The 11,806-nt window shown below is 39.4% G+C and overlaps 1 non-coding gene across 1 annotated transcript; it reads left to right on the plus strand.

Moving 5' to 3' along the window:
- The first annotated feature begins 11,287 nt into the window (after positions 1–11,287).
- Positions 11,288–11,394, plus strand: LOC127098972 (small nucleolar RNA R71). The gene has a single exon (XR_007793652.1). It is a non-coding gene; the product is annotated as a small nucleolar RNA R71 (small nucleolar RNA).
- The last annotated feature ends 412 nt before the right edge of the window (positions 11,395–11,806 follow it).

Raw genomic sequence — 11,806 nt, forward strand, 5'->3', positions numbered from 1 at the left:
ACAGAATTCACATATATAAACAACAAATCAAACAGAAGAAATTGTTAAAATATTTTTTATCTGATAACCACAAACCAAACAAAACACGTTTTTTTGAAATCCAAGAGAATAATCAAAATATTTTTTTTAACAGCAAATTAAATAAAGGATACGAAGCAACAATCAAGAAGCAATAATCAAACGACAAATAGAACATCCAAAACCCTAACAGTAAAGCTAAGCAATAACATTAATCAAAGAAGAAGAAGGAAGAAAAGAGGGAGCGAAACTCATCTTAACGGGAGGGGAAGCGTCGTCGGAGGTTGACTTCGAAGAGTAAGTCCATTCTCGTTCACCTTTCCATGCCACCATCTTCGTCTCTTCGCGTGGGTTAAAACCCCCATTTCAATTTCTTCAAAAACATTGCTGTAGAACTTTAAATCTTGAATTTAGGGTTAGGTTTTGGGCGTTTAAGTTTTGTGGTTTAGGTTAAGGGCGAACCAGGGTTTGTTGGCCGCGCGAGAGAGAGAGACGGTATTAGGGTTTAGATCTTCTCTTCTTTTTTGGGTACCGATCCGGACATTGGAGAAGGAGTTTGAAGAAAACAAGGTCGAATTCGGAAAGAGCGGCCAAAATAAGGTAGGGTTCACGTTTGAATTTTTTGGATTGGGGTGGTTGGTCGCGGGAGGAGACGGCGCCGCCGCGGCGATTGGCCGACCGCCACCGTATTCTCCGGTCAAGGTTGGCCGTGAGAGGGAGATGGAGAGTGAAAAGTTGCAGAGCAACTTGAAGCGAAGAGAGAGAGTGAAGCGAGAGAATGACCTCTCTTTCTTTGTTTTTTGGTTTTTATATGTTGTTTAGGTTGGAGAAAGTGGGCGCCACATGGCCTATTCTGATGGCGCCACCTGGTTGGTTGACCCTGAGTCAACCAGGGGATCCTGTGTGGATCCCCCCACCATATGGTGGTACACCCTCGTACACACCTCCTTTGATCTTTTGACCAGATCAAAGTCTTCCCATCGTGTGACCCAGATTTCTCCCTGTTTTTTCAGCATTAGCCCATTTTCTCTTATTTCTTTTAATTTGCTCCCTTATTTTCTTTTATTTATATAAATATATAAAATATATACATTAATTTTTATGGTTATCAAACAAAGAATCAAACAATATTTTATTCTATTTTCTTTCAAAATTAGGTAATTATATATTATTATTATTAATACTTAATAATAAATATGCAATTACATTATTATCTTTATTATTAATATTTAATAATTACTTATTATTTAATTAAAATAAACTGTTAAATATTTAATTAATTAATTATATTATTAACGTCATTTATAATTTAGATAATTGTTTATTTTGTGGAGTGTATGTGCATGATTATTCTTTATTTATTTATTTATACCGAACCTTGAGTGCACATGAAATGACATGTTATAATTGTGACAAAATTATGTCGCTTTCACCGATTTAAAATCATTCGAGCCAATTTCAAAGATAAATCACATACTTCTCGATTCAAAGTCGAGCCCATTTTCAAAACACCTTTGTAAGTCGATTACTTGTAAAAGTATCGCCATCAACCTCACATGGCTTACTCTTGGCCCTTCTTACAATGAGACCTATTCGGTTTTTATTAATCGATTAGATGATTTATTCACTAAATAAATTCAATCCATTCACAAAATACAAATTTAAAACCTCGATCCAACATCGAGTTTTCTCTTAAGAAATAAAGATACCTAATCACAATCAAATACTATTTCACTTAAGAATAAAAGAGGTAATGGTTTTGAGTTTTCAACTCCTCTCCTCGATTATTTAAATACGAATTCTTGTACTCGATTAATCGAACAACTGTCATTTCTAATCCACCTAAGTGCAAATAAATCAAATTCTTTTACATTAAGGAATAAAAAGGGAGATGACTTTGAGTCTTCAATTTTTCTCCTCGACTATTTGAGTACAAGTTCTCTTACTTGTTTAGTGAAATAGTTATTGTTCCTCTACAAATCTCCAAACCCCGATTAAATTAAATATTTTCACAGTAAGCTAAATGAAAAGGGAGTTGACTTTGAGTTTTCAACTTCGCTCCTCAATTGGTCGAATACAAGTTTTCTTGCTCGGTAAGTCGAACAATTGTCATTTTTCCGCGAACACACAACTTAATCAAATCATTTTCTTAACAAACTATACGAAAAGGGAGATGGTTTTGAGCTTTCAACTCCTCTTCTAAAATTCTTGGATATGAGTTGTCTTACTCAGCCATTCAAGTACTTGTCGTTCATTCTAAAATACGTCAACCATATACAACCTTACTTTCATAAATATTCAGATAAAACAGACAGCGGTCTAGACTCTTCTATTCCTTTTCCCGATTATTAGGATACAAGTTGTCTTACTCGATTATCTGAGTATTCGTCATCCGTCAAAAATACCTTAACTATTATCAAATCCTTTCTATAATTAAGGATGAAAAAGAAAGTGGTCTAGAGTCTTCTACTCCCTTTCCCGACTGTTAGGATACGAGTTATCTTACTCGACTATCCGAGTGATCGTCATCTAACCAAAAAAACATCTCAACCAATCATCCAACATATTAATCCAACTACTCACCTCCGTGTGACCTAAACTCTTTTCAAAAAAGAAAACTATTTAATCCTTTCTAATGCGCATAACAAACCAATGCTTAAGCCTCCGCCGAGACTAGACAAGCCAACGTTTAGCCTTTAGAACGCGATCTAAACAGTTGTACATTAAAAAACACCAACCAATCGTAGTTCCCTGAACTACGGATGCTCTGATTTCCTTATTATACCATAAGGATACGTAGGCAGGAGATTGCTGTATCTTCGCGAGCACACAAATAAAAAACCTCCCCTTTCCCTTTCTGAGGTTCTCATCCATTTCAATTTCTAATATTTTATATAACCCAAAGATGACAAACAAACATAAATTAACAATCGAAATGCAAATTAGAACTAAAAGGTTCCCGTTGAGTACAACGGACGCAAGGGGTGCTAATACCTTCCTCTTGCGTAATCCACTCCCGAACCCGAATATGGTTGCGACGACCATTATTCTATTTCCTAAAGGTTTTATCGATATTTTCCTATTCCTTCATTGGGATAAATAAAGTTCGGTGGCGAATTTGTTCGAACATAATTTTTTCTGCGACCATCGTGAGGAATCATATTTTTCGAGATGCGACACTACGCTGCTGGGAAGCTACCATAAAACTCATATTATATGTCAGTTGTTGGTTTATGGTATTCTGAAGGGTGTCACGCCTTTCCTCACGAGCCAGGTGCTCGCGCCACATCTCCTCGGTGATGTAAAAACCGGGAGTGGTACCTGCAAAATGGTCAGAGGAAGAAGGTACAGTGTGTGCAGGTGAAGCAGTAGGAATATCATGAGCAGGTGACTGGTCGCGCCGGTCATACTCATCATCGGTCCCTTTCTCATTGTCCATAGGAACGTTAGGTGGCAAAGGACCGGTAAATGGTGGAGCATCAAGATCATACGTCCAGTTCCTTGCATGTCGCATATCTGTACACTGAGAGAAAGGTAATACAACACTGGGTATAGCTACACCATGTATCATGAGGTGAAAACCACCTGCTCGCCGCACCTTGCATAATTTCATATCTTTCAAAATTTTTAAGTTAATGGTGCGGTGAGGGAGTGGTTCCAAGGTGGCTAACTCAGCGTTGAGGTTTAACGCTCTAACAATGGAAGTAATCAAACCACCGAAAGAGATGGTTCCTCCCTTTTTAAGAATGTCAGACATATGGGCCAACATAAAAGGAACATGGTTGATCCTTCTATTGGTGAGGAAATCCGATAAAAATAGCAATTCTCAGGCATTTACTTTGTTGGAATTCTCCCGACCATATATAGTACATGCCAAAAGGTATCGAAAAATACGTATGGTCGGGTTATGAATATTAGAAGCTAAAATTCCTTCAAAGGAAGTCACAACCACATTTGATAATCTATTCCAAAAAGTAAATGCTTCGAGTGCCCATTCAACATCTAAAGGCGTCTCACAGATGGCACCCTCATCGTAAGGCATTCCTAGCAAACCCTCTAAGGCATCGGTAGTGTACTCGTATTCCACATTAAACATTCTAAAACAAGCGGTACCTACCGTGCTAGCAGTGCCAAGGTAAACAATATAAATTAGGGAACTTAAAAATTCCTTAGTGAGTCTATCATAGGTGGGTGCTTTACTAGCAAAAATATCGTGTAATCCTAAAGTATCAAGCACGTGGAAAACACTATGGTATGTTCCTAAAGTGTACAAGCAATCTTCGCCTACATACCTTGTAGCAAGGATCTCCCGATATTGCAATTTTTGCAAAATCTTGTTTTGTCGCTCTCCGGGTTTGCCTCCATGAAGAATGATGTTGTTGAACTCCATTCCGATCATTAATGGTGATTGTAGAGAAAAATGTGTATTTATAGAAAGGAAATGAAAAATGGAGTTTAAGTGGGTTTTTGGTGGAGAGATGGTTGAGTGAAGTTTGGAAATGGTAATGGCTTGGGGTTAAAATAAGAAAGTTGGGATTTTTCGGAAACTTTGGTGAAGTTGGGAGAAGGAGAAAATGGGTTTGGAGAGGTTGAAGAAGGTGAAAATGGTGAAATTAGGGATTCTGTCCCGTTAAAGTTGCAGACATCATGGCGCCCGCCATGAAGCTTATGGCGCCCGCCATGTCTTCGGATTTGATTGGGCCGGATTTGGTCATTTCTACTTGGGCCTCAACTTTTTGTCTTCATTTTTGTAAGGGGGGTGCACATAGGTTTCTAGGAATGCTGTTTTTTATTTATTTAAGCTTGACAAAACAAAATAAAATAAAACAAAATAAAATAGTAAAATGAAATAAAATAAAATAAAATAAAATGGACATAAAAACATAATAATAATAATGCATATATATATATATATATATATATATATATATATATATATATATATATATATATATATATATATATATGTGAAGAGTTAATAATAAATCACGGGTCTAGAGATCTTAGAAAAAGCAAGCATAATGTCAAAGGAAACAATAAAAATAAGCATAAATAATAAATAATGGTAAAGTAGGAAAATCAAACAGCATTTCTTGGTTGGTGATGACATCAATGCTCAGGGTATGGTGGAGTCTCCTCGACTTCGTATCCTCGAAGCTCTACGATCTGGCGTCGGAGGTCGGCGATCTCATCATTCAACATATCGGTTTCAGTGTCATGTGAGGCGACTGATACTTCGATCTGCAAAGCAACGTCAGCAAGCTCCTGGCGAAGTTGGGCTATCTCCATACGAAGCTTAACCAGTTCAAACTACATGCTTGGAGTCTGGAGTTTTGGATTATTGGTGCGGACTTTGGTTCTAATAGGTGCAATTTTCGGCCCGTCTACTGTCTCTCCCTGCCCTTCTATGGCGTAGGCCCAGTTGGCCTGATCAATAACACAAGTTAACTGAGGGTCCGGTAAAGTGAAGTAGTGAATAGTCTCACCCTCGATTAAGAGCCTGTATTGATCCTGTTGGAAAGAAGATCTCCTCATGAGGCCACAGTCCAGACAGAAGTCAATATCCATCAAGGTGTAGCTGCAGTAAGACGTCAGGTGAAATAGCCTTCTATCAAGTCCCAGGGCGGAGGCTATATGAGTCATCGTGCTTCCAACGTGTATAGGGCTCATAGCGGAGCGAGCATTAAGATATAGACTCTCGATCAGGAAAGCTCCATAATCTACTGGGCGTGACTGAGTGGTACAGTACATGAAGAAGATCTCTTCAGCACTCACATGCGTATCAGGATCACTCTTCCCCAGGAAGGTGTGGGCAACGATCATCTGAAAGCAGGGTTGTGAATCTTGTTGGAGATTTGGGTGGAAGGGTTAGGGCTACCTCCACACGTAATGTCACTCCAAAACTTCTCCACGTCTCGGCACAGGAAATAGCTCATGGGGAGCTCGGATGAAGCATTATAAGCAGTCTGAAATCCAAGTAAGTCACCAAAACACTTATGGTTGAAGGTGTATTCTGCCCTAAACAACCTGAAGTTGATGTATCCACTATCACTAGTGTGACCAACATAGGGCTCGTAGGTCAGCGAGCTCAAGAACTCCAAAGTCAGGTTCCTGTAAGTCACATGCATCACATCAGCATATTCATCCCATTGCAACTGATTGCACAAATGCCTGACACTAGGCTCAATGCCAAATGCTTCCATATAGCTCAAGTCGGGATATCTGGTGGGTAGCATTGGACGCTGGGAAAGCATGGCGTAGCGCTGCTCTTGAACTGGGTCACGAAATATTACTGGCATAATGTCGCAATTTTCCATCCTGAAAAGTTAGATTAGAAACAGAGGACACTTGAAATCGCAAATATTATAACTGTTAGTCTACACATAGATATAGATACATATAAAACAAATAAAAACGTAAATTTAAATAGTAAAAAGTAAAGGAAAAGAAATCATGGGTTGCCTCCCATGCAGCGCTTGTTTAACGTCGTTAGCTTGACGATTCGAACTTTATATGTTAGAGGTAGGAACTAGAGGGTCGATCAGAGTTTGATCAGAGTATTCCGTGGGGATGTCACCTCCTCGATATTGCTTCAGTCTTTGTCCATTTACCACAAACGGATTATAGGAATTGTTCCGGATTTCAACTGCTCCTGATTTTAGGATTTTGGAAACCTCAAAGGGGCCTGTCCATCTCGAATGCAGCTTACCTGGAAAAGGTCATAATCTCGAATTGAAAAGGAGAACAGAGTCACCTATATTAAATTCCTTTTTCACAACCCTTTTGTCATGCCAAGCTTTGGTTCTTTCTTTGTATATAACAGCATTCTCGTAAGCGTTCTGGCGGAGTTCCTCCAATTAATGGATATCAAGGATTCGCTTCTTGCCAGATGCTAGGTAATCCAAATTCAGGGTATTGATGGCCCAATATGCCTTGTGCTTGAGTTCAAAAGGGTGGCATGACTTCCCGTAGACCAACTGGTATGGTGTAGTTCCAATAGGGGTTTTGTAAGCAGTTTTGTAAGCCCACATTGCTTCTGTTAGCTTTTCAGACCAATCTTTTCTGGATATTGAAACAATTTTCTCCAAGATCTGCTTAATCTCTCTATTAGATAGTTCCACTTGACCATTAGTCTGGGGGTGATATGGTGTTGCTACTCTGTGTTTTAATCCATATTTCCTTAAGAGTTTATCAAATATCCTGGATATAAAATGTGATCCACCATCACTTATGACAAGTCGTGGTACTCCAAATCTGGGAAAAATATTATTCTTGAACATCTTGATGGCTACTCTTGTGTCGTTGGTGGGTGCGGCTATAGCTTCTATCCATTTGGACACATAGTCAACGACTACCAAAATGTACTTGTTTCCCATCGAAGATGGAAAAGGTCCCATGAAATCAATACCCCAAACGTCAAATAGTTCTACTTCTTGGATGTTCTTCAAAGGCATTTCGTCACGTCTTGAGATGTTTCCAGCGCGCTGGCACCGGTCACATTGGACAGTATAAGTATGGACATCACGCCATAATGTTGGCCAATAAAGACCAGCTTGAAGGATCTTAGCGTATGTCTTGGATGTGCTTGAATGTCCACCATAGGGTGAAGAGTGACAATGCTCTATGATATTTCTGACTTCTTCTTCTAGGATGCTACATCGAAATATGTTATTAGTTCCTCTTTTGAAAAGGAGTGGTTCGTCCGAATAGAAATGTCTTATATCTTTAAAGAACTTCTTCTTCTGTTGATAGTTGAGGTCAGGTGGTATGATATCAGCGACTAGATAGTTCACAAAATCAGCGTACCATGGTACTCTGCTAATTTCTGAAACTGTCCCAAGGTTGTCTCTATCGGATTCAAGGGGAACGATATCTAACTTAGCTATCAATCTGTCATAGGTGAAATCATCATTTATAGGTAAATGGTCTGACTTCAAATGCTCTAATCTGGAAAGATGGTCAGCAACTACGTTTTATGTTCCTTTTTTGTCTCTAATGTCTAAGTCGAATTCTTGTAGCAAAAGGATCCACCTGAGTAATCTAGGTTTTGCATCCTTTTTGCTTAGAAGCTAACAGATAGCTGCATGGTCTGTATAGACTATAATCTTAGATCCTACAAGATAAAACCTAAATTTATCGATTGCGAAAAGCGCAACTAGGAGTTCCTTCTCTGTTGTTGTATAATTTAATTGAGCGGCATCTAGGGTTCTACTAGTGTAATATATTACATGTAGTTTCTTATCTTTTCTTTGCCCTAAAACAGCTCCTATAGCGAAATCTCTAGCATCACACATTATTTCGAAGGGTTTAGTCCAATCCGGGGTTTGTAGAATGGGTGCTGAAATTAATGCTTGTTTTAAACGGTTAAAGTCTTCGATACATCTTTCATCGAAAATGAATTCAATGTCTTTCATCAGAAGGACGGTCAGGGGTTTTGTTATTTTAGAGAAATCTTTGATGAAGCGTCGGTAGAAACCGGCGTGTTCAAGAAAACTACGAACTTCTCTAACTGTCTTAGGAGGGTTAAGGTTTTCTATAACTTCTATCTTTTCTTTGTCGACCTCAATGCCTCTTTCAGATATTATATGTCCTAACACTATCCCTTCTTTAACCATAAAGTGGCACTTCTCCCAGTTTAACAGAAGGTTAACTTTTACGCATCTCTCTAGGATTTTCTCCAAATTAATGAGGCAATTCTCAAAGTTGAACCCACACACCGAGAAATCGTCCATAAATACTTCCATAATTCCGTCGAGATAATCTGCGAAGATTGACATCATACAACGTTGGAAAGTAGTTGGCGCATTACAGAGTCCAAACGGCATTCGTCTATAAGCGAATGTTCTGTAAGGACATGTAAAGGTTGTTTTCTCTTGATCCTCGGGGTGTATAGGTATTTGGAAAAATCCAGAATATCCATCAAGATAACAAAAGTAAGAGTGTCTGGTAAGACGCTCCAACATTTGATCTATGAATGGAAGGGGGAAATGGTCTTTCCTAGTTGCCTTATTTAGCTTCCTATAATCTATGCACATAATCCATCCGCCTTCTATGCGTTTAGCTACCTGCTCGCCCTTCTCGTTCTGCACGACTGTGATGCCTCCCTTTTTGGGTACCACATGTATAGGACTTACCCATTTACTATCAGAGATATGATAGATTATACCAGCCTCTTGTAGTTTAAGGACTTCCTTATTTACCACCTCACTCATCACAGGGTTGATTCTTCTCTGATGTTCCCTGGAAGGATTTGAATCCTCCTCTAGCGAGATCCTGTGCATACACACAGATGGGCTACCTTTTAAATCAAGATGTTATACCCTAAGGAAGAGGGGTATCTTCTTAAAACATTCAAGAGTCGATTCGTCTCGTCTCGGTTTAAGGAGGAACTAACTATTACTGGGCAGTTCATTTCTTTATCCAAAAACTCATATCTTAAGTTCTTGGGTAGTTCCTTAAGTTCTTGAGTTGGTTTTTGAGAATTTGGTGTAAGGTCCAAACATTCGTTGGTGTGAGGTTCCGTTTCCTCTAGCTCGTCATCCTTTTCATCCAGGTTTGAAAATGGTTCGATCACGGGTTCTCCTCGATCAAATTCACTTATGCACTCATCTATGATATCAATCGCATAACATGCGTCTCCTAGGATTGGTGCCATCAGGAATTTTGAAAGAATGAACTCGATCTTTTCATCCCCTACTTTGAAGGTTAATTTTCCTCTTTTAACATCTATTATAGCTCCGGCTGTTGATAAGAATGGTCTACCTAAAAGGATAGGGATATCTTCGTCTTCTTTGATATCCATGACCATAAAGTCTGTTGGGATATAAAGTTGACCGATCCTAATTGGAATGTCTTCTAAAATGCCTACAGGATACTTAACAGACCTATCGGCTAATTGAAGGGACATCTTAGTTGGCTGTAATTCTCCTAAGTTTAACCTTTTACATACAGCTAAGGGCATTAAACTCGCACTAGCGCCTAAGTCTAGGAAAGCTTTGTCGATCACATGACTCCCTAAAATGCAAGGTATAGAAAAACTACCAGGGTCTTTCTCCTTCTTAGCGAGTTTATCCTCGGAAATAAAGTTGCATTCTAAGGGTTTTGGATCGTCAAGCCTACACTTGTTGGTTAAGATGTCTTTGAGAAATTTGGCGTAAGACGGAATTTGGGTGATAGCTTCGGTGAAAGGAATCTCTACATGAAGCTTCTCTATTACTTTTATAAATTTTTGGTATTGGCTATTAATTTTGGTTCGTTTAAGTCTTTGCGGATATGGGATTGGTGGTTTGTACGGGGGTGGTAGTTTGTAAGTTTTATCCTTGGCTTCTCCTTCTTGGTCGGTTTTCTTTTCGGGTTCTACCGGTTCCTCTTCTTGGTTAGTAGGTATATTTTCTTTAGAAGTTTTGGACTCGCTCATCGCTGGGTTATGAGGCCCTTCGTAAGCGGTCCCACTTCGTAATGAGATAGCGTTAACTTGCCCTCGAGGGTTTGGTTGAGGTTGTCTAGGGAATTGGCCTCCAGGTGTAGTCTGTGGGGCTTGGTTTTGTGCTACCTGTGAGATATGGGTTTCAAGCATTTTGTTGTGAGCGATTATATGATCAACCTTGGTTCCTAATTGTGTTATCAGTTTGTTTATGTGAATGTTCTGGTTTAGGAATTCTTTGTTTTGCCGAGTCTGGCCTGATATAAAGCTCTCCATGATCTTCTCAAGGTTAGACTTCTGGGGCACAACTTGCATAGGTTGATTTGGTTTTCGGGCTTGATAACCTTGTGGTCTTTGAGGTGCATAATTTTGGATAGGGTTCTGGTTTTTATAGGAAAAATTCGGATGATTCTTCCATCCAGGGTTGTAAGTGTTTGAAAATGGGTTACCCTGGGCGTAATTCACTTGATCAGTGTTCAGGTCGTTCAAAAGGTTACACTCCGCCGATTCGTGTCCTTTAGTCCACAAAGTTCTCACTCTGTATGGACTACTGCTGCGGTGTTAGTGTTTGTAGACATATGTTATATCTTAAGGGCTAAAGCGTCCATTTTCTCCTGCATCATGTCTAGAGAGCTTATCTAATGTATTCCACCTTGGGTCTCCTTTTTCTCTATTGATGCTCGTTCAGTTCCCCATTGGTAATGGTTTTGGGCCATATCCTCAATTAGGTCACAAGCTTCAGGGTAAGGTTTGTTCATCAGCGCGCCACCTGCGGTAGCGTCGATGCTCATCTTTGTGTTATAATGGAGTCCATTGTAGAAGGTATGAACGATCAGCCATTGTTCTAGGCCATGGTGTGGACAGACTCTTAATAACTCTTTATATCTCTCCCAGGCTTCAAAGAGTGATTCTCCTTGGTTTTGAGTAAATTTACTTATTTGGTTTCGAAGAACAGCAGTCTTACTAGAGGGAAAATATCTAGCAAGGAATACTCTTCTAAGGTCTTCCCAGGTAGTTATTGAATTAGCTGGAAGTGAATCTAACCATGAACATGCTCTATCCCTGAGGGAGAAAGGAAATAATCTTAAACGGATTGTATCAGGTGAAGCGCCGTTAGATTTAAAGGTGCCGGCCAGTTGGATAAAGACTTTTAAATGTTGATTTGGGTTCTCAATAGCGAGACCCGCGAATTGGTTCTGTTGCACTAATTGCAACAAAGACGGTTTTAGTTCGAAATTGTTAGAAGGAATAAGGGGGTTTATTATACTCGAACTAGGTTCCTCGTCATAGGGTTGGGGAAATTCCTTAAGGGGTCTCCGGTCGCGATTCTCAGCCATAGCTTTCTTAATTCGGATGAGTAAGAGG

The sequence above is a fragment of the Lathyrus oleraceus genome, chromosome 6, assembly GCF_024323335.1.
Source record: "Lathyrus oleraceus cultivar Zhongwan6 chromosome 6, CAAS_Psat_ZW6_1.0, whole genome shotgun sequence".
In the NCBI taxonomy this organism is placed as follows: domain Eukaryota; kingdom Viridiplantae; phylum Streptophyta; class Magnoliopsida; order Fabales; family Fabaceae; genus Lathyrus; species Lathyrus oleraceus.